Source organism: Lipophrys pholis (genome assembly GCF_963383615.2).
Source record: "Lipophrys pholis genome assembly, chromosome: 7".
In the NCBI taxonomy this organism is placed as follows: domain Eukaryota; kingdom Metazoa; phylum Chordata; class Actinopteri; order Blenniiformes; family Blenniidae; genus Lipophrys; species Lipophrys pholis.
This window is the reverse complement of record NC_137638.1, coordinates 7,409,399-7,435,637: the sequence shown is the minus strand read 5'-3', so window position 1 is coordinate 7,435,637 and position 26,239 is coordinate 7,409,399.

The window sequence follows — 26,239 nt, the reverse complement described above, 5'->3', positions numbered from 1 at the left end:
AGTAAAAGACAACCCATACGTAACAAAGACATTCACAGGACAATGTTTAACACACAGAGACGCATACCAAGACATGAAACAACACTGAAAAATTTAATTACCCCGACTTATACCTGCCCACCCCCCACATCAACCAGACAAGACAACATTAAAAACACCAAAATAAGTGATAGGAATGGTATAGTGCAGTTGTGCAAATGTATGCTGAAAAACCGGAAATACAATTCACTTGATTTTACAAAAAAAGACTCTTAAAAAAATATTTTGCCACAACAGGTCAAGTTTTAACATTGTACATCACCATACATGCATCTTAGCATTAGCTATCTTTTTTTGACCAAAATAATTTGAAATGACTTGAAGCTATAACCTCTTTGTTTCTCCTTTCATACATCATCAGCACCTCAATCCTCTCGGTTTCACACTCACTCTCCAGCCAACACACAGCCATTCTTGTGAAGAAATCTATTTTGAACTTTGTTAATTAAGCCTTGCGATTGATGCGATTAGTTGCAACATCATAGTCTTAATTATAGTTCCCTAAAATGTGTAACAATCGTGCATGTATGGGACTTTTAACCCCAGAATCTCCTTTTTTTTTTTTTTGTGGTATTGTGATCAAATCAGCTTCACGAGAAGCTGCAAAAGTGAGTATCTGTATTATATTTTAATCTACTTAGTTTCAACAACTGTGGCTCAGCTGATATGTCAACACAGCTTCCGTATTGCTGTGTAGCCTATTTAAAATGAGGCTGTTTCTCCCCTGTTCCTCCTCTGGGAGGTTTCATTGATCTCTCCCGGCTCTCGCTGTGTGCTGTCTTTAAATTAGCCTTCACAAGGAGCAATGTGAACCAGCCTGTGTGCTGTAATAAAATCTATATTTACATGTATTCTCATTATAATATGGCGATTCAATTACTGACTTGCCGGGGTTTTAATCTCTTAGGCCCTCCCAAGGACTGCCGGGAGATGGAACAGTATTTTGTGGCTCTAAAAAAATTTTTTTAGGAGTTGGCAGAGTTACAGGAGGAGCGTTGTGACCCTCAGGGCAGCCCGCACACATGCTGGAGAGAGCGGGTAAAATCCACAGGGACTATGACTGTGAAAGCTTGCTTCCTGTCTCCATAATGACTCTCGGAGTTCAGTTGTTAATCGCCAGCAGCGAAAGGCTGAAAGGAGCTCCGTCGGCCGTGAGGGAGCGCGGTGAAATTCATGCTGGTGGAGTTTTGGAGCACCTTCGCAAAGTGTTCGCGTTAGAATTTAAGACGCCGGGCCCAGTATGATAATGAGAAACCAGGTGTCACAACAGGTCTGATGCACTGAATTTAATACAGTACAACTTTGGATACTGTGGTTTTAAAAGGTCTTTGAAGGTGAAATGGCACGAAAGGAGACGTAACTGTAAACTATAGTTTTTGATTACCGTGCAAATGATACATCCATTTTATGGTGGAAAATATCAAATGCATGAATTCTGATTTAGGCTTTTACCAAGCAGGCGACCATTTTTTCTAAACTTACACAACTCAACCTGGTTTTTATTTCTAACTTATTAATTGTAAGTATAACACAATCCTAGAAAACACGAGTGAAATGTTCTGTTGAATATTGAGATAAGTGCTCAGTTTTATTGACTTCCTTCCACTGATGTTTTGACCTTGCAAATATACAATATAAAGTGTCTGAGCATATTAAATTAGTACGGGTTTCTCTTTATCAAACAAATTTCCAATGATTGTAGAAGGTCATATTTAGGCTTGTTTGTGAAAAAAGGTCCCATTTTCACAGTAACGTTTTCAAGTGAAACAACGGCGCCAACTGGTGGCCTGACATGGGAACTATTGTATTCAGCATTTCTGCCATTTTTCCTGTGAAGAGACATCGTTTTCACATCGTTGCTGTGCAAACGCAAAACTCTCCTGAACCAAAAAAACAAACAAAGTCTAATTCATTGCATAGGAGATCAGTATTACTCACATTTGCGAGGCCAATCTTTTACAGAAACCTAAAAAGTCATTCAGCTGAGACAAATATTTATTTTGAATTTATACTCTCTATCATTTTGGCCAGTTTGATGCTGTGCAACAACCTTTATTTGCTGAATGCTACAATGGGGGGTTTATGCGTAATGAGTGCCTTTAGAAAGGGTTATTATATCAAATTTTCAGATAAACAACCGGTTGTTTTCGTTGCATTAGTTGCCATCAGATCCATCTATATTTGTTCTTGCACACATCTTGGCATTCAGAGAGTGAAGATTATCTTTACTTTTTTCCTCACAGTAATCAAAGTTGCTGATTGCTGCTTCAGAAAAAAATGGTGTGAGATCTTGGCTTGGGGCTTCAGATGAAGGGTTGGTTGGTGGTGCTGTAGAGATTGGGTATGTAAAATTAGGTTTTGTGCGTAGGACATATCCCAAAAGTGAACACCTCGATACGCCTCATATCTTGAAAACTTTACTCCACGCAAATTCAGTCACTGTATGTTTTTATTTACTTTCCGACTAAATTCCCACACACTTTCTAAGAATTTGATTTGGGGTAGATGACTTACTGACTTCAAGTCTCCTCACAGCAAAAGTCCTGCTTTTCCTCTCGTCCTTACAAAGACAGACCTTCATCATCCTCACGCTCATGTGCATTGTTCCTGTCACAGTTACTATCAGCCCTGGAACTCTCCATAAACCTCTCCTCCTGCTTGCGGCAGGTGCTGTGTGGTTGTAAAACACTATGGGCTCTATTTTGATGATCTAAAGCACACCTGGCCCAGAAGGGCCACACTCCTATATGTTTATATTGTCACCCTGCCCAAACACAACTTCTTGTAATAAATTTGTCATCTTGAAGCTCTGCAGAGAGCATGATGTACAAATCAGTGCAATGCATAGGGACGCATCGTGAAGAGGACTGTAGGACAGCAGCAACAATGGTTTAATGTGAAGAATTTAGCACATTTGAGAATATCAAAGTCTATTTGTGGTATCATAATGGCACAGTTCTGGAAGTGACATCACATAAACCAACCACATCTACGACGACTCGCTCCAGTGGGAATTTTAATGTGGATCGGTGACTGTGCTGGAATCGGCCGTCCCTGCAATAACATTGAAATGTGCTATTTTGACTGTTCTTCCGACAAATTGTACTGAAAGTGACTGGAGAGGATGTCAGAGGACAGCTGCTGCGTGACAAACTATTCCTGTGTGACAGCTCACATGGATCCAACAGGGAAAACGTCGATAATAATGTTGTAGCCGAAAGATCAGAACCCATTGTTAAACTGGTTGACTGCAAAAATGTGGACAAGATTGAAATATCACTGTCTGTAGCAGTACTATGAAAAGTAGATAACATGGTGTAAATCGTACTTCAGTATGAGTGAAATTGCATATTAAAAAAGTACAGTATTGTATCATGATACCTTTTTTTCTCATTGGAGGTAGGAGGCATTTTAAAGCAACTGAATCAGGTCAACTGGGCTTTGTCATATGCCCAGTTGATATTTCCGCTTGTATCTAGATAGATTTTACAGTTTATGCTTTTTACTGGACTAATCTGGGCTGATCGAAACTTAAATAATTTAGAAATTAAAGATAGTTCATCAGTCGGCATTTGGCGGATTTTACCGAGGTACAGTGTATATAATAAAACAAAAGTTGTTGTAATGTAATTGCCCTATATTAACTGAGATAGGCTCGAGCTTCAGTAAAATGAATGGCTTAATGCATGTAAGAGGGAAACTGCTTCTCAAACAACACTTTGAAAAAATGTTTGCAGCAATTAATTTGAAAGTCATTGTGAGGAAAAAATCTAGAGAAAACATATAATAAACGCCAAATGTGAACGATGGATGCTTTAGAGTGAGGACAGAATTGCAGACTAAATCCTAAAAGTGGACAGTCTTGTAAACGCTTCAGAGCTCCAGTGAGGCTGAAATAAAATGATAGCAGGCATATATTCTGAGTAATACTGACTGTCTTTTATTCTTTTTGCGAAGACCATAAGATCCAACTTTAATGTCTGACATTAATGATGCGACTGAAATTCGTGTTGAATATAGTAATGTATAGTACTGTCTGGAGCACATCACACATGTATTGATTGTGTTACTTTTCATAGCCGCGTTGAAGTTTGTGTAATGCTGTAAATGTCAGAACTGCTTTTTCATTTTAAATCTTTCTCCCCGGCAGCAGCCGGGCTCTGTGTGGCGATAAAAAGAACATCGAGTGCTGTGTGTTTGAAGAGGAATTGCACCTCTCCTAAAATCTGTCATCCACACCCAGGCTGTGTGCGTCTATATTCAAGAGCGCGCCCATGTGCTGCCGGATATGCATGGAAGTACGTATCTGTGTCTTGTATCTGCATGTTTCTGCACGTGTGTGCAGGTGACTTTACAATCTATTGTGCATTAGTCTCTGTGCGTGTGTGTGTGTGTGTGTGTGTGTGTGTGTTAAGGGGTAGTGTGTGTATGTGTGAGAGCGAGAGGGGCCAGGATTAATGTCCCGCTGTCACAGGGGGCCCCGGATGATGAAGTAGTCAAACCCCAGCAAGATGGAGAGAAGAAAATCAGAATGAGCGAGAGAAAGAGTGGACAGATGAAAAAGAGCACGGAAAGCGGAGAGAGATTTCTCACAGCATTACAGAAACACTCCGGCTCCACATGAAGAATAGCTTCTGCGCGCCTTTTTTGTTACAGGTACCGCCGAACACCAAAAATATCTCCTCTATATGGGATCGCTCTCATTTGCATATTTAACCATTTTATCTTTATGATCACAGTAATTGATAAGATAAATTGTCCAAGTAAGTGACCCAATAAAGTGCTGCAGTTTCCAAAGCTGAGGAAACTCCTGCCAGCGAATTAACAAAGAAATAAATCAAAGAAATAGAGAGAGGAGGATTAGAAATAACAAAACAAAATACGAGCCAATTCTCTTACAGTGGTGTGAATAAACTGCTCTAACAGTGGTTGGGGTGTCACAGAGGACCTTTGAGTACTTCCGGGCCCTGTTTACACGGCAGAGTTTTCAAGTAAAAACTGAAAACTTTCTACGTTGCTCGCAGCCACTGAAAACGCAACTTTTTGAAAAGTCTCAGTCTCCATGTAGAAGGTGTTAAAATGCAGCTTTTTAAAAACTCTCCCACTGCGCATGCGCCCCACGGCATAAGTAGTTACTTCTTCTGCACAAGTGCGAGTCGATGGACAATAACAACGATGACGGCCTCCAGGGTGGCATAAGACCCTTTATAGTGTATTTTTCTCGGAGCATATGTCATCACAGAAATAACCAACAGTGCCAATTCAAACGCGATGCGTTTTCACTTTAAACAGGATCGCGTAAATGGGGCCTCAGTTACTGGATTGTCTGGAAAACGCCAAGATATTGTTACCTACTGTGATAAAACTGTAAAGCAAGGAGAGGTTTGAGGCTAGCGTAACAACATAAAATATTTTTATCTGTGTGGTGGCCTGAAAACAACTAAAAATGTTTTTTGAACATGTAAAATCACTACTGTGTTCTTGTGTAATGTGGCATCATGGGGAGTGTAATTCTGCCATTCAGAATGTTTACACCTCTGTACAGATATAGATATAGTTTCCCACAGTTTTACCTTTGCTCTGAAGTGATAGAGGTACCATACAATGGCATTTTTAGTGATTAGAGTGTATTGTTATTTGTGTGCATGTGTGTGGTTTTATTACAAAAGCATACAACAGCACCCACTAGTGGCACCACATGAAATCCACATAATTATCAGTGTTTTTCGCCATTTCAGTGTAAACAGACCTTGTTTTCATAACGCTGCGATGTAAACACAAAACTTTACTGAAATGAAAATGAAAAAAAGCTATGCGTTTTCACTCGAAATGTTGCGAAAACGGGACCTAAATGTTCTGGCATATTAGTCCAAGTAAAGTGAAGACTTTGCTGTTAATCGTGCTGAATGCATTAAGCAGATGTGCAGCATTTAAGCTGAGGACTAACCAGCGACTCTAATGAAATGCAATGAACATTCAAAATGGGATTTCCACAGGATTTACCGCTGATTCCTCTATTTACCGTGTGCTTGATTTCAACCTGTTCTCGCATGAAGAAATAATGATGACCTATTGGTGAACGGTGATCTGACAAAAGGATATTGTGATATAGTGCCACCCTCAAGACAGCTTAGCTGGAAACAATTGAATGTTGTTTCATGAGGTTCGAAAATATGTAATTTTTTTGGTTGTTTTGAAGCAGATATTGATCCCGCTGTTGAGTTTGAAATCTCTCCTTACATGAATGATTTTCTTACTGCTCTTGAGACAGTGCTGGGTGACACAGCAAACCTTTTCTGATGGCACTTAGCCGTGCCATCTGGTCAGGTTTAAAGCATCTGCGCAAGCTAAACAGATTGCCTTACACCACCAAAATGACAGGAAGCCATGCAAAATGTCACATGAGGAAAAGAAAATAAATAAAAAATCGACCAGAAGGGTTTATTGGAAGAAAATGGCTCCCAGCCACAGAGGACTCCACCTGAAAAAACCCCAATATCTTCTTGGAGGAATAGTTTGTCTCCTTGTTACCTTAATTTGAACCACAGCTGGCAAGATGAATCCATAATGACTTACACCGGAGTGTTGGAGGCTTTTTCTATTGGTACTGTAGCAGCATTCTGTTGTTAAACATCAACACATAATGGTCCCAGGTGGTACGCAACAGTTTATTTGTTTATATTAGGAATGCACAATACTGCACTGGCGCTCGACAAGTATTATGTGACGTCATCTGTCAGCAACATCAGCAGCAGGTAGACAAGAGAAGATGACAAAAGTAAGACAGAGGGTAAATTCTCTTCTGCCAAAATATCAAGAGAAGGGATGAAAGATAGTTTGTACAACACCAGCAACCTGATCAGTGTTGGCATTTGGACCATGACCTGAAAAGCTTACATCACTTGTATTATTACATAATCTATAGAATATATTTTTAACTGTTGTAAAACATTGGCTACGTATCAAATTCAGGGTCACAAATGAGAGTGTCCTTGGTGAGATTAAAAAAAAAAATCTGACTTTTTCTGTTTGATTAGAGACACTTTTAGATTCCATGTGACTGTAGTCTGAGAAAAGTCTTGCCTTGAAAAACATAAAAAAATTAACAAATTAATCCTCTACTCAAATCTGCAATTTTCCTTAAGGAGTACAGCTGAAGTAAAGCCCAGCCTTAAAGATGCTTCAGAATTTACAGCTGAAACACTCACCTCCAGAAGTGCTATACCTGTCATAGTTTTTGAGCGTAACCCCACTGAGTCAAGTTTCAAGACTCTGCTAATATCAGTGTGCTGGAAGTATTTAGTTAGTAAGTAGGTGAGTAAAGAATCTAATCACCACTCTGAGGTGTGACAGAGGCTGTCTTCAGGTCTAATTCACAGCTGGATAATGAGACGGAAAGTGTGAGTCTGCCTTCATGCTTGTGTACATGCCTTTGAGAGAAAGTGTGCGCGCAAGTGACAGAGCATGTGTGTGTGTGTGTGTGTGTGTGTGTGTGTGTGTGTGTGTGTGTGTGTGTGTGTGTGTGTGTGTGTGTGTGTGTGTGTGTGTGTATAATAAGGTAGCTGCAGAGGGAGAGGAGTCCAGCGTTACGGGAAGCGTATCATCGGTACAGCTGGTGAACCTCTGGGTTGCCCGCGGTAACTCCAATCAGACCAGCTGAAGCCATCCTGCTTCCTGATGCGAGTCCAGATTAAACCCCCCAGGAGTGACCTCAGCTGTCATTCACATGCACACGCACACACACACCAACACCTCAGTATGCATGTGCACGCTCACAAGCAGGACAAGTAAAAAATAGCTCCCAGAACCATACATGCGTGCACGCACTGGGACGCTAATTAAACTCCACACAAATGTGACAGGGGCATGCTCATCACGTTTTTTATCACGTCAGAGGACTTAACACCGATTTGTTTTTTTTCCTAGAGCGACCAAAGTATGACTTGGATAAGTCTGTTACTGAATTTCTCAAACTATTGCTTAAACGAGCAAACAGTAATGATAAAGAAATGGTGTGTTACATTCACTGTCCACACACACACACACACACACACACACACACACACACACACACACACACACACACACACACACACACACACACACACACACACACACACACACACACACACACACACTGACAGGGTGTTAATTAAACATTGTGACAGGTGATGTCACTTCCCTGATCCTGATGCCCACTGTGTTAACCAGCTGCCACGAGCCACACACACACACACACACACACACACACACACACACACACACACACACACACACACACACACACACACACACACACACAGCTTATGCAGTTGCATCTCAAATAATTTGACTATATATAGGAATATAAAAAATGTTTCCATAACTTCATCTACAAAGTGAAATACATCGATTTTGCATTTTCACTTCTGAAAAGTTTCCCATTTAAATGGCTGTCTGTTTATATATATTACACAGTGTGTGTATACACACACACACACACACACACACACACACACACACACACACACACACACACACACACACACACACACACACACACAGCACACACACACACTGTGTAATGTATATATACAGTATATATTGGATTATATATATATTGAAACAGCAGAAATTCTGAAAACAATGTAGTTTTCATGTTTTACCACTAGAGGGTGCTGTTGTTTGTTTTTGCAATGAAACCACATATGCGTGCAGAGAGCGATACGCTTAACATTAACAATGTACACACACTTTCCTATAGTCAGACAACAGAGTTGGATTGATAAGATGGGAGACTCTCAACCATAAAACTACCGGGTCCAAGGAGAATATGGATTCACTGGAGGCTGCCATTGTTGTGGTCATCTACCCGCATATGTGCAGAAGAACTGTTTACTCCAGCTTTGGTGCACAAGCGTGCTCAAAAAATTCCACCTTGGGAGGTGTTTTCAAAAAGTTACATTTTCAGTGGCTTCGAGCACCGTCGTCGTGTAAACGGAGACACAAAATGCAACAAAGTCTTGCGTTTTCACTTGAAAACATCGTCATGGAAACGGGGCCAAAATCACAACTACTTCTTGCCTAACGCCAAGATTACGCCTAAAACTCATTTATGTTCGACATGAGGTAGGCATAAGGACACGCACAAACCATCAACTGTTTGTTTTATCTGTATTTTTGTGCGTCTCCAGGAAGCGTACTGATCCAGACCACTGGACCAGTACTACCGGTACTCAGGGGTACGTTGTGTTGTTTCTCAGCCTTACAGAAACATCACCACATGCAACACTGCCTCCGACTCTGCCTCTTTCTAAACATCACTATTAGTTTTACCTCTTGCTGTATTTGGCCGTCATGTTGTTTCATCAAGGACTGGCTGCTAAACGCTTGTATAAAGACAGATGTTCACACCGTTTGAAGTGCACACGTCTGTAGATTACAAATGAGGCTCAACTCTGACTTTCCTTCTCCCTTCAACTCTCAAACTCTTTTAAATTTAAATTGTCTGTGATGTGATAAATCTCATGATCCCCTCAGAATCCTTCAGTGCACACAGTATGACTGTATTTACTTCGGGCTGAAATTTGCCCATTGCCCATTTGTTGTTTTTTGCAGCCAATATTGAACACATTTTCCTCAAGCAATTTGTATTGGAAGATTCATTTGGTTCATCTCCATGCCAACAACTACGTTTACCAGTAAATTAATTGGGCTTGTATTCATGTGACTGTGAAGAGAAATGTTTGGTTGTCTTCCTTTTCCTCCGTCCTCTCATGACTCACCTGTTTGTTCACTCACCTGTTGTGTCCGTCACAATTGGCTCAGTACGTGTTGAAGGTTGTCTTTAGAAACATCTGCCTCAGTCTCTGATGTCCACGTGTAATTGTGCATCTGTGTGCATGTGGGTGTGTCTCCGCGCTCGCCGGGGTGAGTGTGTGTGTGTGTGTGTGTGTGTGCGCACACATTGGATTTGTGCCTCTCCATGTTAATAAAGCCCACAGATATAGCTGTCAGCTTGCTGTGTTGATTCAGGCTCGGGGCCAAATCCTCGAATATCCTCCCTGACTCGCTGTCTTCATCCATCTCCATCTTTCCATCTGTGTCCCACTTCTCTCATCATCCCTGTCTGTCCACATCTGGCCCTCTGTCTCCTCTGCCCAGCTCCACCTACATCTTGTCATTTGTCTGTTTAAAGTGTCTGGTTTTTTTTTTTAACCTCTGTCGCAATTAATTCCACAGTTGAAATGAATTAGAGAATACCTCATGAAGAGTTCTTTTTTATTTCCTACAAAGAGTACGAGTTGGGTAAAGGAGAAAAAAAACAAAACCCCACCTGCAGATACTCTTGTACTGCTAATTACTTTGAACTGCTCTCAGAACAGGTGCAACGCTTCTGTGTGCAGTTAAGAAAGCAGTAGTGGCATTAACACTTTTGTAGCAGCAAGAAAAAGGGAAGGAATAAAAGCAGTCGTAAATAATTTTTTCTAAAAAATAAACACTTTTCTGTGACTGCATTATGGCTTGCCCTGTGAATTTGACCAAAATCTGGTCTATCCCACAAATAAAATAGTCAGAGCCATTTCTCTTTTGTTTTATTATGGATTCAATTATGGGTTTTACGTTTCCACTTGAAAATATAGTCGTGTTGAATAGACATGAGCATCCCTTTTTCTCCAAATGTTGGTGGTTCATCTCAGGTGTTTTGTTGCTTAATCAGTTCATAATATATCCAGGCCATAGAGCATCCCCCCCCCCCCCCCCCCCACCACCTTCTAATTTCAGCTGAACCTAAAAACAGAATCAGTCACAAGACCAACCCAGACGGTTGTGACGGCTAATGAGAAAAAGCAATGCTACAATATTACAGCTGCGTGCAACAAAGTACAGACAATAAATTGGCAAACGGAAACGCTGCAGCTCCGATTATGGTTATGTCAAGCTTGTGTTCGGGGAATTTATCAAAACAGAATGTCGGACATGTTTGAAAGATGCTTGCCGATCCACTCTGCACGGTTCAGTGAAGGCCGGGCAGACGGAGCTGCATTTCAGCCGCTGTCGGGTTTAAATGCTGGACTTTGGAGGGAATGGAACTGTACATGATAACGCCCACGAAAGAAAAGTATTTTTGACATCCGTCAGTGGAAGTGATCTTGACATCCGTCACTCGCCGGTCTCACTGAACAAAAGAAAAACACTTCTGTTCTGTTAAATGCATCAATACACCGTGACTCTGAGATATAAATCACTGCAGGAACCCCGGCCTTCTATTTCTGCTTTTTATGCCGCAAGTAATGTCCACAGACAGCCGTTTTCTAACACACCTCATTCTATTTTTACTCTTCATTTTAGTGGCGACAGACAGACTTTTGTTCCAGATCCAACTGAACCAATAAAATCAATGAATACATACATAAAAAGCTTTATTTTCCCCACCAGACATATGAAAACTATTTCTATCCTGCATTTATTTATTTTTTCTGGACACCCTATCCTCTCTGCACCTCGACAGACGGGCAGCATGGTTTTAAGATGAAACCGAGGTGGGAGTTGGTGTGGAACTGATGAAACGAGAGACTTGTTCACATTACACTCCTCCTTTGCTTTTAATGAGGACTGAATGGGAACACAGTCTGAGGTCTTAGGAGCGCACGCATAGTTTTTCTAACACCATAGGTTTAAATTGATTCAAATTTCCCAGAGTTACACCAATATAGAATAATAAGATCAAATAAACACTTGCTGGGTAAACAGTTTCTTTAGCAAGAAACAATTTTTGGAGCAGGACCTAAATATAAAAATGTTGCATCAACACGACTCTTTGGTGTTACTGACACATAATTAGCCTGGTTGAATCCAATGTAATTTAGTTTAACATATTTGCCATGGTAGTTTCTGACTGAATTGTATTAAACTCCAACTTGTATGACAAAATGATGTGTTACTTTATTTATCAGTGTAAATACGACCACATCTTGTCAACACAAATGACTCTTGAAACTTATGATGTCACGTCATGCTATGACGACATGATTTTAAAGTGTGCGACCACGGAACATTTATTTGTTAGAAGCCATATGTTACAATTATGTTGAGCAGTGTTTCCATCGTCTAAACGGTGATGGAGCCCAAGTGTTTTCAAACAGTTCCACCTTGGGATCCGTCTTTGAACAGTTGCGTTCCCAGTCGCTCTGAGCACCGTTGTCGCGTCAACGGCAAGCCAAAAAGAAACGAAGACTTTACGTTTCCCACTTATGTCATAATATAAACAGAGCCTTAGACACTAGATTCCAACTTCTGCTCAACAGGAGACTGAGGATGCAATGATCTGTGCTTCTCACCGCAAGCCCCCCCCCCCCCCCCCCCCCACACATACTCGTTTGACCGTAGACTTCGTTTCGGCTTTCAGCTCAGCCTTTAATACCTTCAAGTGGCACCAGAGGCTCAGTAACTTCCCCATCTCTGTGTGTCTTCGTCTGCTGACTCTGGCTTCACCTCTTACTTTGCGACCGACTCCATGTACAGTGGAGCTCTCTCCTGTACGTCTCCTCCCACTTTGCTCCTCTCTCCATTTGTCTCTGTGGGTTTGTCCCTGTCTCTTTGATTGCTCTTGTGTCCTTTCCCCATCGTCTCAACATCCGTCTTTTGCCACCTGTCATTTTATACAGTCGTTCTCCCAAGACTCCGTCCAATCGTCTCTCTTCTCCAGCACCTTGTGCTCGTCTTCGCCGTCTCTCTCTCTATGTCTCCAGCCCTCTCTGTTTTTCAATTTCGCTCTCGACTTTCTTCACCCGCTGTGTAAATCCTCTCTTATCCACTCCCAGTAACAACTCGCCACATCTGGCCCTCTTGTTCTGTCACTATGGATATTTGTTCTGGATTAACCTCTCACGCTCCCTTCCTCCTCTCCTCTCTGTCTTAGTTTCTCTCTTTTTTCTTTTTACCATCTCTCTGCGTCTCCCGTCTTCTCTCCCTTTGTTTTGGGTCTTCTTTAACTCTCGCCCAGTCATCTCTCGGCTCCTCTCCTGAGAACTGTGACACGAGTTTAACGGTCTTGCTCAATGAAATATAAATGTCTTTCTCTCTCTTCCTCATTCTTTGCTTCCACCTCCCCCATTTGCACAGAACGGACGAGAGAAGGGGCCGTCATGAGCCACCAGCCGTCTGCCAATTCCCGGGGATGACACGCATGTTTGTGCCGCGGCGATTGCCGTTTGCTTTTCATCTGAGGGAGAGATTGAACCCCTGACCCTTCCTGTCCTCTTCATGCTGGTCTTTTCCCTCTTTTCAACAGCTTGCTTCTTTCGTTTGTCCTGAAAAATCTGTTGGATTTTACAAAAAAGTACAAAAAAAAAAGAAGTAAAAAATAAAAATCTACAGGTTGTTTTGCTTCCTTCATTGGTCCCTTGGTATAATTACCCCTTGTTCACACTGCAACCGGATATGCAGAGAATTCTTAACTAAACTTCAACGAGGGTTTGTTTTTATGGAGTCTTTCTCGGCATTGTACAACAAATACCTGTTTATTTCTGGCCCACTGACTTTACAGATAACTTTTTTATCCATGTCAGTGTTAACTGTTCAGATGTTTATTGTCATCTCATGTTACTATACTGTGAGATTTTCTCTTCATGCAAACTTTGACATAGTTTTCCTCCCCCACATGCTACTGTGTGTCATTGGATGTGAAAACAAAAGTAAACTGCACAAAAAAATGTATATTTTAGATAACTTGTTGTGACATTCTTAAGCAAACCTGCTCTAACCTTGTCTTTTTCTTTAATCAAGCTAATTAAACTGCATCGTTTGACGGTAACACTCCACATTGTAATATTGTGGATGTGGCTGAGAATACTGCCTTTCTCGAGAGTAAACAATCTTCAGACAAACCTCACAGTGCAAGATTTTAGTACAGAGTATATTCTTATGCAGGCACTTTCCCGGCCATTTCTAAAAACTGTCATGTTTAATATCCAGCAATACTTGCGCGATATGCCAACACAGGCACTGATTACAAGCTGGAGTCATAACCCAGTGGACCGATCCTCTTCTTCTTTTGTTCCCTGTGTACAATGTAAAAATATCGCCTTGTTATGTTTACAATGTCATGCCGCGTGTCAAATATCAAGTTATGCGTCTGCCAAGCAAATGAAATTTTAATATAGTCCCCTAATCAAAATAATCTGATACAAAGTGGATGAGAGAGCAGAGTCGCACACGAAATGCAAACATCAGACATTAGTTACAATGGAGCTGCTTATAGGAGCGTCTGTGTAGGGTTTGTTTGTTTTGGTTTTTTTTAAAACATGTTTGCAACGTAATTTATTTAGCTGCATAACAAATTATTTAGATTGTATTATTGTGCTCCATATTTTATGAGAAGCATAATTATGGTAATAATGAAAAACTTCACAAACAGCTCACTCCATTATGAGTCGCTTCATCACTGTGCAGATTTTTCTTGCTGCAGGAGGAATAAAGAGAGGAGGAACGCTTCAACTGAGAAAAACAGACTGAGGCGACGCAGACGCATGCACACAGGAAACAATACTCTATAAACATGAACAATGGCGACGTAATTCTTTGCTATTGTCCATCTACTGGCACAAGTGCAGAAGAACTATTTAGTGTGCAGTAGAAAGAGATCTGAAAATTTGTGTTTTCCACCGTCTGCATGGAGCGTTTGTAAAAAGTAGCATTTTCCCCAGTTTGAATGAAGATGGAGCCGGGTCGTCCTCAAAACGTTGCGTATTTCCCCGTTTCCAAGGAGACCGAGCGTTTTCCAAAAGGGAGTCTTGTATTTGGGGCGGGGTGGGCGGGGTCAAGGAATAGCCTTACACATACAGATACGTCATGAAATGTTTGATTGGTTTTAAAAATCTGGCTCAAAACTGCAAACACACTCTTCAAAGGTATGGGTCTTGTCTTGACGTGGAAAAGAATCCTAGAAGGTGCTTTTCAGTTTCAGCTGATGTTTTGTCGTCTCATCGGGGTGCATGTATGTTCAAACTTGGCCAAGGACTCTGGAGAATGGGCTCAGATACATTTTACTACTTATTGCCACTTCTTTTGTAACATGGGACTTATCTATCTGGTCCTTTGGATATGTAGTTGTCAATCTTGCATATCCATGCAAAAGCAGGAATATAAGATATCACAGAACCGGTCCAATCCAGTGAGTCTGAGTTCACATTGCTGTTTTCTGCGGAGCTTATGGTATGCTTGTGAGGGTGTGTGTGAGTGTCTCTTGACCTGTTCTCATCTGAGTGTATGTTTGTGAGGGTGTGTGTGTGTGTGTCTTGACTCCTTGCATGAATTTTCTGTGACAACACATCTATCGAAACAAAAGAGTGTGTTTGAAGAATGCAATTAACATATTTGAACTAACAAGAAAACGCTCTGCATGCGCGGGCCCATGTTGTATCCGTGCGTCTGTGGAGGATTTGCATGTGCCTGTTTGCCTCGATGTGTGTACGCCGAACAACTGTGTGTCTTCTGCACACGGTCATTAGAGCGGTGGGTGCCAACTCAGTGACAATGTAATGCCACTCTAATCATCCACAGCTCCCCCATCTGTGTGCTCTACATGAGCTGCTCACACACACACACACACACACACACACACACACACACACACACACACACACACACACACACACACACACACACACACACACACGGGCCTGGATGAGCCGAGTCGTAATTTTCTACTTCTGAACTCAGATAAAACTAAAGTTATCATATTTGGCACAAAACATCTGGGAGAGAAATATATACAAAATATATAGTATCACTGGATGGTATTACTTTGACCTTCAGTAGTACTGTGAGGTACCTGGGGAGTTATTTTTGAGCAGGACATCCTTCAACTCCCACATTAAACAATACTGCAGGACTGCCTTGTTTCATCTTTGTAATATTTGTTAAATTAGGAGCAAGTTGACTCAAAACAATGCCGAGAAACTAAACCATGCATTTGTTACTTCCAGAGTTGACCATTGTAACTCCCGATTATCAGGGTGTCCCAATAACTGCAAAAAAGTCTTTAAAATGCTGCAGTGAGAGGTGTTCACTTGTATTCCTGTCAGTGAGCCTGTGAGTACATGTCCATGTCTTTAAACGTGTCATTGGGAAGTGTTTCTCCTGTGCTGCAGAAAGAATCCACCTGCGGGTACCAATGCAGTCACCTTGACCTTGACCTTTTTAAAATTGGTGTGCCCAGAAGTGTTTGGTCTGACTGACTGATGACCTGTTCAGTTTGTACCCGACCGTTCACTCAGGTTGCTGGGATCGGTGTAACAACGACCCTAAATGGAACAAAGCAGTATGGAACACAGTTGTATGACGTGGTCATGGACCATGAAAAGAAAGTTTGGTAATCAAGTGCCAAAATTGTCTTAAATTTCAAATCAATTTGAAGATTGTGGTGTGGGCAGTTCGGCGCTCCTGGCTCATCTTTTTTTTTCTTTAATCTTTCGTCTGCAGTTCGGCGATGCTTGGAAAATTTTGCAAGTCAGGAGACAAGAGGCCAAAACAGATAGTAAGTCCTGATTTTAAATATGACTTCACTTATTTTTCCTTCCTCCTGGCTCCTGCCCCTCTCCTCCTCTTGTACCTTCTGTCTGCTCCCCTTGCCTTTCCTTATCTGAACCACTTGGAAAATTGAACGGTCTAATTTCAATCCGCCCACTCTTGACTGCTGTGTCCAACAGGCTGAACACCACACTGTCAGCCTGTTGGACACAGCTTGTCAGTAGTATGTAACATTTAGAAGTGGGAAAGCTTAATTTCCAGCCCCCGGAGGCAAGCTTGCTTGGCGGTCCCTGCCAAAAGCTCCCACAGTCACCTCATGTTTAAAATTTTAACAGTCAGACGGATGCACAGGGTTTCATTAATTGTCTGGTTGCCTGTTGAATGGGCACCAGGTTGGACAGTGTCTGACGTGAAAGCTGAAAGGAATGCAGATTTTAAAGTTGGGTAGGTCGGACTTGAACTTGGACCACGTTCTTCTGTCTGTTTCCACCACTCAAATCTTAAATTTGTGTCTACATCTGTTGCTTTTCCCAGTGTTCCCCTTTGATTCTTACTCTATTCTGTCCAATTACCTCCAATCCTTTCCTTTTCCCCCGTACCCCCACCCCTCCCATTTTCTGCCTTTCTGTTTCATTTACCTGCTCCACCTAACTTGCTCCTGCTCTCATGATCAGCTGGGGAAAGTAGAGCTCATTTAAGACTCTAATTCACAATTACATGGACAGGGGCTTAGGTTGACCCTGTGCACACACACACACACACACACACGCGCACACACACACACACACACACACACACACACACACACACACACACACACACACACACACACACACACACACACACACACACACACACACACACACACACACACACACACACACACACACACACCTGCCTGCATACCGTTCCCCTGTGTGGTTTTTATAGTGAAAGGTTAATTTGAGTGTAAGGAGCCCGAGGCGATGACTGGAAACAAGAGGAGTGGGGATGGGGGGGGGTGGGGGGTTATTCAGCTAAGGAAAAGCACCCACTTTAAGGGAGGCAGAGAAAGACACACCAAGAGACTGGCGAGAGAGAGAGAAGAAACAAGTAGCTTGAGCACTCCGAAGCGATATTTAATTAGCCCTGGATGACTAGCCGACTTGCTAGAAAAAGGCCACTCTGCGCGTACACTTTTCTCCTGTCAAGTACCCTGTTAGTGAAACCGCCTCTCAGACAGATGGAAGGGGTGGGGGCACGAAGAGACGGCGAGGAAGCAACAGATGGAGAGCGGAATGACGAAAATGGACAGAGGAAGGAAAGCAGAGCGAGGGAGGAAGAGACACTCCGAAGCAATATTGCAGCCATTCATAGGTTGAAAAACTAATTTCCCAAACAAATGGCAAGGCTACTCTCACGGTATGGGGGCATGCCACCATACTGTGATCTGGACTGCTTTATGTACATAAGTGTATGGCTTGTATCCACCTCTGAGCTTGGGGGGGGGGGGTTGATGTGTATCTCTTTTTAGATATAAGAAAGTCCATTTTGCAAGGCCAGTCATATTCATCTCGTTTGTGGTAAATGCATTCATTTTACAGAATGTTCTTGGTGCTTTTACCAGTGGTCACAGCATGACGTTTGTCACTGCTCGAGAGCATGATACAGTAAGCACTGCAGGTCAATCTTACCGAGGCCAAATGAAACGATGAGGGAGGTTCAGGTAACTGTGGAAAGCCCTTATTTCTATAGCCCAATGCTGTAAGAGTTGTATACCTGATTAAAGTTGCGAGTTATTTTAGGAAGTTGAATTACTTAAATAGTTACGTCAAAAAAAGTAACTTGAGAGAGTAGCTTATGCATTCTCCCACTCATGCCACTATTATTGACTATTAATATAAAACCTCCACCACTGACCTCAGTTTACACAACAATGTTTCATTTCAGAAAAGTTTGATCAGAATCCATGTAGTTTTTATGTTGGGACACACACACACACACACACACACACACACACACACACACACACACACACACACACACACACACGAGAACAATAGTGACGACGGACATTCAGTGACCAAGTTAAATTACGTTATTACGGTGACTCTCAACTATATTTGTTGTTACTGTCCATGCACTTACAAGTGTGCAGAATGACTATTTGCGTCTGGCTGTGGTGTGCATGCAAAGTATTAGAAGTGTTGCATTATCTTCAGATTCCACGGAGGGAGTCAAAGCATTTTGAAAAAGCTACACTTTGGGAGCTGTTTTCAAAAAGTAGTGTTTTAAGTGGCTCCAAGCACCATTTTTGCGTGAACGTACTGCTCAAAGTGCAACCAAATGCTTTCATTTTCCTTCAGTTGGTTTAAGGATTGAAATGATTTCTTAAAGGAAATATACTTGTAATACTTATATAACTATAAATAACAATATCCCAAAGAAGCATTAACAAAGCTGCTGAGATAAAATACAAACACGAAGACCATATTAAAGGAAGCTACTCAAATGATACCTACTTTGTGTGGATTTAGCATTTTGTTATATATAGTAATATTTCTCTAGAACCAACAATATGTTCTTGAGAGATAATTATCTATTACTTGCAAAACAACGTTTTTTCCACAATGAATACTTTAAAACATCCTTACAAATATTTGCCATAAAACTAATATCATAATTTCTCTTTTGTGTAGAGAAAAAAACACATTAACAAAATAATAGCTATTTTCTTCATGTCTAACTCAACAAATAAAAACTGTGAAACAATGTCCTGAATAAAGTTTTAGAAAATCCAGCTTTAATCCTTTTTCTTTCCTGTAACATTAAAACTAACAATACGATAAGACAAGTTAAGTGGTGCTGATCATTGAGATAGGTGTAGGTTATGTAGGACATATAATCATAAACATAAAAACAGAGACCCATCTTTTTAATTTAGCTTTTAATTGCTTGATTATTTTACTTACTTAAAATTTTTCTGATATCGCTTGGCTATATCCCCTAGCTGTAGGCGGTGGAGCTTTTGTTTAGTTTTTAATATTTGTAAAGCCATTTGTGCAACAGAATGTATGAAAAATGCAAAAAAAAAATTAAGATTTGATCTGATTTGATAAAGCCAACCCTCTAACAGAGTTCACCAAATTTTCCCCAGCCACACGTTATTTTCATAAAATATCCATAGCTGCACCCTGGACACGCCTACTATTTTCTATTTTGAAATTCTGCATCAAACTATCGTAAAGACTAATCATGGGACATTCACAGCCACTTGGTGCCACTGGCGTTCAACAGCAAAAGAGTTCGACATCAATTTTCCTTCTCAACACAGCTATTTCTGATGCTTTTCATGTGAACAACATGAGTGCAACGACTTGTAAAACTTCTCAAAAAGCCATTCACACTGGAAGTACCGTCTCATAATGACAACAAGCCTGTGGGGGTTAAAAAAAAAAAAAGCAGAAATAGTGCTGCACTTTGAAAATGCACAGGCTTGCAGGGGTGGCGGCATTTTGTGACTGCTTAAGTTGTGAAAATGAAAAAAAAAAATCACACACTGCTGAGATGACATTTCGCATAAGCAACACCTCGGACAGACATTGTGTGCTCATTCCACAATTATAAAAAAAACATAGTCAAACCCTCATGAAGTTAAAAGGAAAGATCAGAAACAAAAAACAATGAAGCGGTGGAACAACTTTAACAACGTTTCAAGTGGGGCACATGCACAGTAGCAGCAATACAGAAAGGTTGCGTTTTCCCCCATTTCCATAGAGACGGAGTTGGAGTGTTTTCAAAAAGTTCCATCTTTCAGAGCTGTTTTCAAGAAGGCTTTTTTTTTTTTAAAAGCTGAAATTCGTTAAATCACTACATTAATTAAAAAAAAATTATTCCACCACTGGAAAAAAACAATAATGGACAAATGTTGTGTATTTGATTGGTAATTGAAGCAGCTTTATGGGTTTCTCTATGTTGGCAGCGTTACTGTACAAATGCAATGACTTTTATTGACATAAATGAGGAGGCAGCAGTTTTCCACATGTCCGTGTAAACATTTTGGATGCATTCGATCAAAACTTCTCTCTTACATAATCTGTTGCAGGCTTTGTGAAGTGAAATTAAATGGACCAAAAAATAGTCAAAACACATCGAAATGATCCAAGAAAAGATCCCAGACACACATCACACTTCTCTTAAAGTAATAACAGACAGTCAGAACTGACTGAGAATGCTTCTGCCACTGGCTGTAAGGTTTGACTCGCCTAAATGATGACCGTTAATATCAATTTCCGCCCTCGAGTCAGTTCTATCTGCCTGGTAATGCATTTTATATTCACGCCAGAGCCAATTTGCCAGTGGAGCTGTCAATTTCCTGCATAGGGGAAGTTTAAACTTGTAGTAGCTTCCTTCTCATTTATAGATGTTGGGATCTCCAAAGGCTTAAATCTCCCCGAGATGTCAGCGTATTTTGCAGTAGAACTCTGTACTAACAGAAACAGTTTCCGTTTATTGGTATTTTATCAGGGTCTAAAACGGTACTGCATTAAGTAAGCAGCCCCTCAGTAGACTGATTTATTTGACAGCAGTGTCCGGTCTTACTTTCAGTGGCGGGTCAGGTTATAAATCTGAAGTGTGTTTGATGTGACTGAGTGGTTACTCAGCTGGAAGGAAAAGATTAGGATTCAACGTCTCACTATTTGCCCCACTCTCTGCCACTGGGACGTGGGATTGTGCCTGACGTTGGCCCCTCGGTTTAGTCACGCTGACGTCCTCTCATTTGGATATTGGGTGGTCAACCAGTCCCCTGTCTTGCTGAGGGCTTTGGGACTTGACCCCCCCGGGGTGGTCTCTCTGTAGGTTCGACTGAACAGAGCTGTGAGTGTTCACAGCGACCCACACTCATTAATCCAATGGCCATTTGCGTGGACTAACTACTTTATCTCATAAACTCTGGAGGCTGTTCCAACCCCAGAAGAATATTGATTGGGAGTCAGAATTATAAAAGCAGTGACGTTTAAAGTTTGTTTGAATTGCACAGATCTGTTATTGTCTGGAGAATATGGACTGTGAGTCATGGCACTCTGGAGGCAGACGTTGTTATTGTCCATCTACTCGCGCATGCGCAGAAGTAACTATTTACTATGGCCGCGATGCACATGTGCAATAGCAGCATTTTCCAAAAGTTGCATTTTGTGACCTTTTTGAGAGCGTTGCGAGCGTGTTTGAGAACTTTTTTTTTTAGAAAAGTTGCGTTTCAATGGACACCTAAAACGTAACAACCCCCTAAAAGGCAACCGTAACCTAAATGACCACTCCAAACATACGAAAGCAGCAGCCTTAAAAATAAAAGAAATGGGCAGGTTTCAGCTCTGCTCTACTTTCTAGAAAGTGTCTTATTCTGGTTTTCTTTGACATGTGCATATCTAATTCTGACAAATCCGAGCAGTTGAAGCTTCAGACCCCCCCTGTGATCTCTGGTGCCTGCCCCCCCACCCCCACCCCCCGGGGGTCCCAGATTAGAAACCACTGCTCTAATAGATGTGGAAAAGTTCAATAAGGATAAAAGGGACCCCCTGTGTTGGCAAACTTTAGCTACATGCTAAAAAAGTAAGTTCCCGAGGTCAAATATGGGCAAGAATTGTATCCTCATGCATTTTACCAGGAGTTTCTTCATATATTTCAGCAGTTTTTATGAAAAAAAAACTAAACAAAAAAAACCCATGCTGAGAATAATAACTGGAATTAAATTCATCTCATAAGTCGTAAAACATGTAAGATTGTTTCACACAGCAGGTAAAACTTTTGTTGCCAGGTGCAATTTCCAAATGTTTTCATGCTTTCCAAATAAGCTAAGAGGGGTTTGTTGGCACCTGGTGTTGACCCGTTTTTCAGTCACGCTGGTTAATTATCATAACATTTCATTTTTTATTCATTGGATCGATGTGCCGCTTGACGATTCTGACACAGTCAGTGTGACAGGGGCGGGCGCGGCCCGAGCTCTCGTCTCTGTAATTTGTGACAGTAATTACAGAAAAGCTCTTACCTTATGCAAATCACGGACAAACACCGCAGATGTCCCGTGTCAACAATCACTTACACACTGTCCTCCAAAGTGCTTCCATCGAAGCGTCTCCAGGTTCTCTCTCCAGCTGCCTGCGGCCACGCCCCCTTCCTCCCTCGTCCTGTCTGCCTTGATACATTGCAGCTGGCTGGGAAGGCGCGTTCACAGGGGGAATGATAGATATCCATTGAGAATGGATTTGCAATCTTCAAACACATGGCTAAAAGACAGTTCCCCCCCCCCCCCCCCCCCCCCCCGGGACGAAATTCCTCAACTCTATTCCTCCCTCACTTTTCTTTCGTCGTACCTTGCTCCTTCTCCTTAAAAACCTTTAAAAACAGTTTTTCTCCATTCCCGCCGACACATAATTCGTACACCCACCACCCACAGGAAATACTTCAGTGCTCCCTCTACGCTTGTCTCCGTCACTCTTGGCTCTAAGAGCCAATTTAGAGGTCTTGACTTCCAGACTATCATGAATCCCTAGAGTTAAGCCAGTGAAATGAACGTCCAACCTTTCGTCTGTAAGGGGAAAAAAAAAAAAAAAAAAATCTCTTTCTGGAGCAGTGACTTGAAAGAGAGTGGTCAGGAATGTGTTTTTCTGCACAGGTATCCTGCAGTGGATTCACACTGACTGAATACCAACAAGGACTTTCAAGTTTAAAAGACTCAAATCATTTTAAACAAAACCTCGTATTTACTGTAAAACATTCCGATGAAGTCAATTAAGAACTGTGAACTTTATTTGACCAATTTTTAAAATGTTGCTTGGTCCTCTGACCGCTCCTATATTGAGCTACTTACAACTGCTTATTTTACATTTGAACTTAAACTATTTGGGTAAAAATCCCTTTAAAGTATGATTTCGCATCAGTTATTTTTATTCGTTCCGACCAACAAGCGGTGTCCCACATCAGATCGCACGACATCTAAATATATCACATTATGTAGGCAGTTAAACAAAAGGGCTTTAAAGGCTTCAAGAACCTGTTAAAAGGGTCGGAGCCGGCTGATATTTCTGAAGAAGAATCCAGCCGAAACATCAGATATCTTGTAAGAATGAACCTTTTAGCGTATTGTAAGAAATGGTTGTTATGGGAGCAAACCAGGGAGCAGGGACCTTCTAAAAGCATTTTTAATCTGCAAAATGTCAGGGGACCTACGTGCAATTATCATCATCCAGGAGTCTCGGCGAATAAACTTTGCGGGGACATTTGGCTTTGCCGAGGTTTCCCTCATCTTCAGAGAGTTTGACTCCGTCGTAATATGCTTTGATTGTGTGGTCATTAATTACATGGGACGTGCGCTCAGAGGTCAGGCCGGGTACAAAAGCTTAGTCACGACACCCCGGTGGACTTTCGGGCTGAGAAGTAATCTAGAGAGTGTGCTATTGTTTATTCATTACACACAAATCTACAACAGCTTTAAATGACAAATAGAGTTAATATAACATTGGAGTAGAAAACTAAAAAATTCATTGGATTGTGTGAAAAATATTGATTATTTCTGCTTTCAAGCCGGCTTTGAGCAGCTATCCATCTGAAAATGTCAGATATTTGAAGACTTTTTTGACTCAAGCCCCCACAGGTATTTGGAAAGCGAGAGCTTCTACAGTACACTGAGTATTAGTCTCAGCAAGAAATCCCTTATTGTTTTTTGGCAGGGGGTGATTGTGTGAGTCTGTAATGGAATACCTGAAGCATTTAATTCAAAAAAGTGTGAAACCCTTTGGGGGAAAAGCTTATTCAGAGGTTGACATGGTGAAAACTCATTCATTCAGTCCAAAATTCAAAAGCACCCACCAGCAGTCTCCACGAACATGTCTTTTAATTTCAATAAGATTTACCACTGTGGTTTGATTCCAGGCAAACAGAAACTAAGTTAATCTTTCTCCACCTTTTCTTGTAGGTCCAAAATCCTCCCATCAGAAGACAAGGCACAGTCCCTCGTCCCTCTCACCAACACCCAGACTTACACTTACTCCCACTTTAAAGCAAAAAAATTCATGGTTTCTGTTATGGGGACTTGCTTGGAGTTCCCATATGATCGACAGGTCTCCACGGTGTGACTGTGTCAACAGATCTATGTTCACCGCAGCCTGAGAAAGACAAGTAGACCCACACAAACCATGGAGTCAAGATGACAGGACTGACAGGGTCTTCCAATCTTCTAAGGTAAACAGTCACTGTGTTTGAACTGGGGAAATCAGCGTGTGATCTGTTTGCGCACTCACACACCTACATACACACAGTATGAATACACTCTCATGTGATTGAACGAAAACGTATTTACCTTAAAAATCATATGGAGTTTTTCAGACTTTATCTACAGACACCAATGGTAAGTTCACATTTGCAGATGTAAATTAAAAAAAAAAGCTTTCTCTTGGACTTGACCAATCACTTCAACCAGTATGTAGAGTCGAATCCCTGCCATCAGACGTCTTCAGTCCATTTAATATGGAATGAGAGAACACTCCAGCACAGTGGTACAGTAGTGAGCACTGTGGCCATCACTCAAGTAGGTGTTCGATTGCAAAGAGATTGGCATGTTTTCCTTGTGCTTGTGTGGGTTTCACACAGGCTTTCTCTAAAGACAAACTCCTTCGGCTTGCGAATCACATCTGTAGTTGTGCTGTTGTTGCAATGTAAAGGTTCAATGAGGATGTTCTGTTGGTTCCTATTCTTTTGTGTTACTTGAACGCACTGTGAAAGTGAGTAGGCCTGTGATTGGCTGAGAGTAGAGAAGGGGGCGGGTCATGTGCGTGAGGGTGAGAGACTGTGTGTGTGTGTGTGTGTGTGTGTGTGTGTGTGTGTGTGTGTGTGTGTGTGTGTGTGTGTGTGTGTGTGTGTGTGTGTGTGTGTGTTTTGCACTATCACGTCCAATATTCCATATTCATGAACGTAAACATGCTAAGTGGATAATTTTGGAGATCAGAGTGGAAATCAGAAGATCAGCAGTCCCACGTGTGTGGAAAATGATGTTTGCTGCCATTTTTATATGTTTAGTATTTCAAGTCAAGTTTGAGAATTGGCTCATATGTAAGTTTTAACTAGAGAAAAATATGAGTCATTAACTTTTTATTTACATTTAACTGTGCCTCAATTTATCATTATATTTTTTTTTAGGAATTTAAAAGTCAGATATAAATTATATGAATTCAGCTTCTCAAACAACATTGCAAAAGAGCAGAAGATGAGGGAAATGGTAATCTCACATTATGCACAGAAAAACACTTTTTAAAAATCACTTAGCAAGTAATCAAAGCCAGCATGCTGTTTGTAATCGTTACATGAAAATTCAGTTCATCCTTTATTTGGGTGTTAATTTGAATATTTTCTTCAATTAAGTTTACATTTATTTTGCTGCCTTGCATATATTAGGAGAGATGAGGAGTCTTGTTGAAATGAAAATGAATATAAAATGAAGTGCATTAGAAACATAAAAACAAATCCCTTCGTTCTCCAAATGGCCAATGATAGATGGCTTCTGCAGCTTTTGGATATATGACTCATCCATCAGTTTTGGAGAGCACAGGTAAATGGGGTTGTCTCCCTAAAGGAAATTACAAAAACTACGCTTTTGACTTTTAATTGATTAGAGCTGTTGGTTACAAATGACGCCCATTACCCGACAAAACAAAAA